Source organism: Trichechus manatus, unplaced genomic scaffold (genome assembly GCF_000243295.1).
Source record: "Trichechus manatus latirostris isolate Lorelei unplaced genomic scaffold, TriManLat1.0 scaffold00087, whole genome shotgun sequence".
In the NCBI taxonomy this organism is placed as follows: domain Eukaryota; kingdom Metazoa; phylum Chordata; class Mammalia; order Sirenia; family Trichechidae; genus Trichechus; species Trichechus manatus.
Genome location: NW_004444023.1, coordinates 2,794,478 through 2,800,537, shown reverse-complemented (window position 1 = coordinate 2,800,537; position 6,060 = coordinate 2,794,478).

Sequence of the window (6,060 nt, the reverse complement as noted above, 5' to 3'; positions counted from 1 at the left end):
TGGGGATGAATCTAGCATTTACAGCTGCAGGTCGTTGTGAGGATTAAATGCTTAAGGTGCATAGAATAGCACCCAACACACACAGTAAGTGCTGTACAACTGTTAGGAGCCCTGGCAGCAAAACAGTTAAATGCTCAACTCCTAACCAAAAGGTTGATGGTTCAAACCCACCCGGAGGCCTCACACAAGAAAAGAACTGGCGATCTGTTCCCATAAAGATTACAACCTAGAAAATGCCATGAGGCAGTTCTACTCTGTCACGTGGGGTTGCCCTGAGTCAGAATCGACTCAACGGCACCCAACAACATACAACTCTTGGCGATTATTCTTGTTGTTGTTATTTGCAAACAGACATTTGCATACAGTTGAATACTAGCATTTCTAATACAACATACTTATAAGTGACAAAAAGTGGAAGCAACCTATATATCCACCCACAAAGGAAATAGTTAAGTAAATAATGGCGCATCTATGCAAAGGGATGCTATGACGTCAATAAAAAGAATAAGGTTGTTCTCTATGAACTGATTTAAAAAGATCTTTAGTACATAGTTCCCCCGACAGTTAAGCACAAAATGTTAAGCACTCAATTACTAGCCAAAAGGTTGGCGGTTCGAACCCACCCAGAGGCTCCTCAGTAAACAGGCCTGGCAATCTGCTTCCAAAAGGTCACAGCCTTGAAAACCCCATGAAGCCAAGTTCTACTCTGAAATGCATGGCACTTGTGACACACATGTTGACAACAACAACAGACCAGGAATGCCTCACTTCCAGTCTAAGCCCCCTTTCCCCTCCTCGTCCTCCATGTCTCAGCTGAGACATAATTTCCCAGGGAGCTATCCAATACTCTAAACTGGTGATCACATACCCATAGATACACACACACACATTTTCTCTCTCCTGTCCTTCAGAACATAGCATATATTAAATACAACATATTTCTCCCTGAGATAATCTTTAAACCTTAAACCAAAAATATCCCCTGAAGTCTTCTTAAAACCAAACAATAGTTTAGCTTAACTAGCAAAAAATGTCTGCCTTGAGCATTGTACTCTTTTAAGCACTATCTATACGGGATCAAATTGACAAAAGCAACTCGAAAGGTTAGATAGGAAGCTTAGGGGGCAATGAGTTTATGTTAATGGGGGAGGAACAATTCAGAAAAGGAGGATGAGAATGGTTGCACTACTCAAAGAATGTAATCAATGTCCTGAATTGTACATGTAGAAATGGTAGAATTGCTGTATGTTCTGCTATGTATATTCTCAATAACAAATAAAATAAATTTTAAAAAATATATTCCTATGTTTGTTTACCTGTCTGTCTCCCCCAACTCTGTCAGCTACCTGAGAGCAGGGACTGGGCTTATCTAATTCCCTTAGTATTCCCAACACGCTCATTTAAATAATTGAAAAATAAGTAAATGAATAAAAAATGGATGGCATCTATTTTAATACCTGCCCTCTCCCTTCCTTCTCATCCCTGTTCTTTCCATCCGTCTCCTAAGGGATGTTTTTTATTTATCATCAGTTGAGGTTCTCCTGTTCATTCAATACATGTTTTTTGAGGGTCTACTGCGCCCTGGTATAAGTAAAACCACTCACTATCATGTCACCCCAATTTATTTTCCTCAGCATTCTTAAAACTATCTGATCTGTTTCCTTGTTCATTGTCAGTTTCTCTGACTGGAACCTAGAAATTCAATTCCACAAGAACAGAGATGCTATGTGTCTTATTTCTTGCCATATCCCCAGTTCCTAAAGCATGGTGGTGGTGGTATTAGTTGCTGTCAAGTCGATTCCAACTCATGGCGACCCTTTGTGTTACAGAGTAGAACTGAGCTCCATGGGATGTTTTTGGCTGTAACCTTTATGGAAGCAAATCACCAGGCCTTTCTTCCACAGAGCCCCTGGTTGGATTTGAACCACCAACTTGTAGGTTAGTAGTCGAGTGCAAACCATTTGTACGCCCAGGACTACCTACTTCCAAGATGTTGTTGTTGTTGTTAGGTGCCATGAAGTCTATTCTGACTCATAGCAACCCCATGTGACAGAGTAGGACTACCCACAGGGTTTTCTTGGCTATAATCTTTACAGGAGCAGATCACCAGGTCTTTCTGCCACAGAGTCACTAGGTGGGTTCGAAGTGCCAATCTTTCAGTTGGCATCCCAGCTTAACCATTGCACCACCAGGATTCCTACCTCCAAGATGGCTCCCAATAATCCTTGCCTCCTGCTATCCATGCCCTTGTATGATACCCTCCCACACTGAGCAGGCTGACCTGTGTAACCGATAGGATATTTCAGGAATGACAAGGGTGTGACTTCCAGGGCTAGGTCATAAAAGATATTGCAGATTCTGCCTTGCTGTCTTGGATCACTCACTATGGGAAAACTAGCGGCCATGTTGTGAGGATGCTCAAGCAGCCCTGTGGAGAGGCCTCTGTGGTGAGGAACCGAGGCCTCCAGCCAACAGCTGTGTGTGTGAGCAAGCTACCTTGGAAGCTGATTCCCCAGCCTCAGTCAAGCCTTCAGATGAGACCATAGCTGTGGTCGACACCTGAATGCAATCTCACGAGAGACTCTGAGTCAGAATCATCCTGTTAAGCCACTCCTGGCTTCCTGACTCTCAGAAACTGTGAAATAATAAATGTTTATTGTTTTAAGGTGCTAAAATTTGGGATAATTTGCACAGCAATAGATAACTACTACACAAGCCTTGTCTATGCAGGATGTGGTTAAATCTTCAACTCAACCCTGAGAAGTAGAGGCTGTATTACTATGTTCACTTTTATTCTGTAAAAATAAAGTATGTTTTATAAAATGTGTTTTATTTTACCCTGATGGAGCAGGAGAAAAGTGGGATGCAGAACTCAAATTCATGTAAAAAGACCAGACTTAATGGTCTGACGGAGACTGGAGGAACCCCAGAAATCATGGCCCCTGGACTCTGTCAATCCAGAACTAAAACCGTTCCCGAGGCCAACTCTTCAGAAAAGATTAGACTGGACTATGGGACATAAAATGATACTCATGAAGAGTGTGCTTCTTAGCTCCAGTAGCTACGTGAGACTAAATGGACAGTTTCTGTCCAGAGGTGAGATGAGACGGCAGAGAGGGTCAGGAGCTGGTTGAATGCACATGGGAAATCAGGGGTGGAAAGGCGGTATGTGCTGTCACATTACAGAGAGAGCAACTAGGATCACATAACAATATATGTATAAATTTTTGTATGAGAAACTAAAAAAAAATGTTTTATTTTAAAATTTATTTTTAAATTATAATTTATTTTTTGTTGTTGAAAATATACACAGCAGAACATACATCAATTCGACAATTTCTACAAGTGCAATTCAGTGACATTGATTACATTCCTCGAGGTATGCAACCATTCTCACCCTCTTTTTCCATCTTGTTCCTCCCCCATTCACGTAAACTCTCTGCCCCCTAAGCTTCCTATCTAACCTTTCGAGTTGCTGTTATCAATTTGATCCCATAAAGACAGATCTTAAAAGAGCACAATGCTCAAGGCAAACATTCTTTGCTAGCTAAGCTAAACCATTGTTTGGTTTTAAGAAGACTTCAGGGGATATTTTTGGCTTAAGGCTTAAAGATTATCTCAGGGCAATAGTTTCAGAGATACATCCAGCCCATGGCTCCAGAAAATCTGGATTTCATGAGAATTTGAAAATCTGTACTGCATTTCTCCTTTTTGATCAGGATTTTTCTACAGAATCTGATCAAAATGTTCAGTAATGGTAGCCGGGCACCATGCACTTCTTCTTTTCTCATGGCAAAGGAGGTAGTTATTCATGGAGGCAATTAGTCACACATACCATTTCCTCCTCCTTTTCTTGATTCTGAAGAGCCCTGGTGGTGCAGTGGTTAAGCGCTCAGCTGCTAACCAAAAGGTCAGCGATTCGAACCCACCAGCTGTTCCACAGGAGAAAGTTGTGGCAGTCTGCTTCCATGAAGATTTACAGCCTCAGAAACCCTACGGGGCAGTTCTACTCTGTCCTATATAGACGCTATGAGTTGGAATTGGAATTGACTTGATGGCAAAGGGTTTATTATTGGCTCTCCTTCCTCTGTTGCTCCAGGCGAATAGAGACCAGTTGTTGTACCTTGAATGGCAGCTAGCAAGTTTTTAAGACCCCAGGCACTATGCAACTAACTACGAGGTAGAACAGAAGCACCGAACATGTTATTAGGCCAATTAACTGGGATGTCCAGTGAAATCATAACGCTAAACCTCCAAACCAAGGAACCAAATCCCATGAAGTGTGTGATTGTATATAAGCAGCCTCAGCAGCTACTCTTTTTTTTTTTTGTAGTTGTTAAAAATATATCTATCACACAACTTTTGCCAATTCAACTTTTTACAGGTGTACAACTGATTGACAGCAATTACAATGATCGGTTATGCAACCTTACCCTTACTGATTAACAGTGTGATTTTTCCATCACCTTAAACCAAAACCCAGTGTTCCATAAGAAAATTTATAAAAATCATCTTATAAAATAAATATTTTACAATGTAAAATATTTTCACATTTTACAAATGAGAAAACTTCAGTCTCAGGCACTGTGAGCTACCCAGGGTCCTACATGCTGTTAGTAGGGACCCAGGATTCCAACTCTGGGCCCTGCTCTCCCATCCTGCTAGCCTGGGTTCCCTCTACCCTCTTCCACTTCTCCAAGGAGCAATAATGTTGACCCTGAGACAGTGGAAACAGGGAGATTCATGAACTCGTCCTCCTAAGGACAAATTTTGTAAAATGTAGGCAAAATATTTGCCTGGAGTCCTGGGGTGGTGCAAATGGTTAATGTGCTCAGCTTCTGACCAAAAGGTTGGCAGTTCTAGTCTACCCAAAGGCACTTTGGAAGAGAGGTCTGGTGATCAACTTCTGAAAAACCAGCCATTGAAAACCCTATAGAGAACAGTTCTACTCTGACATATGTGGGGTTGCCCTGAGTTGGGATCTACTCAAAAGCACCAACTTCCACTGTCTTCACTGTTGAATCTGCACCAGGTTACCCAGCTAAACAGTTGTCCTTCCAGGAAAGTCGAGAATTCTCACGTTGGGATGATCCTATTTTATAGGTTGGGAATCTGAGCCTCAGGGAGAGGAAGGTGTTTGCCCACTTTCAAGCAATTGATAATGATAATGACTTCTAGGAATTGAGGGTTTACCCGCTCATCAGAAGGAGCCTGGTGTCACAGTGGTTAAGCACTCAGCTGCTAACAAAAAGTCAGTGGTTTGAACCCACCAGCACCTTCGAGGGAGAAAAGACCTGGTGATCTGCTCCTGTAAAGATTGGAGCCCTGGTGGCTCAGTGGTTAAACATTCAGCTGCTAACCAAAAGGTTGTCAGTTTGAATCCACCAGTCGCTCCCTGGAAACACTATGGGGCAGTTTACTCTGTCCTATAGGGTGGCTATGAGTCAGACTCAAAGATTACAGCCTAGGAAACCCTATAGGGCAGTTCTACTCTGTCACGTTGGGTTGCCACGAGTCAAAAATCAACTCAACAGCACCCAGCAGCAACAACAACAACTAGTTGTCAACCTTTCAGTGGGTGTTTTGTGGGCAAGATGTCAGCAAAGATAATAACAACAAAAACGATATCTAGCATCCATTATCTCTTTCTCTGGGCTTGCAACAAGATGAGGCAGCTAATGATATAAGGACGTCCAGGATTTCTTGATTCCAAGATACTTGGTCAAAGGCTTTGTGTACAAGCCTCAAGGAACACAACCACAGTAACAACGATCTCTACATTTCATTGGTAGGTCCTATTATCATCCTGCATCCAGAGAGAGGTGCCCTGGTGGCACGGTGATTAAGAGCTCGGCTGCTAACCAAAAGGTCAGCAGTTCGAATCCATCAGCCACTCCTTGGAAACCCTATGGGGCAGTTCTACTCTGTCCTATAGGGTCGCTATGAGTCAGAATCGACTCAATGGCATACAACAACATTATCATCTCACAGAAGGAGGGGAGATCTAGGGTCAGAGAGAGGGGGGACCAAGGAGCAGAGAGAGGGGGACTGGGGCAGTTT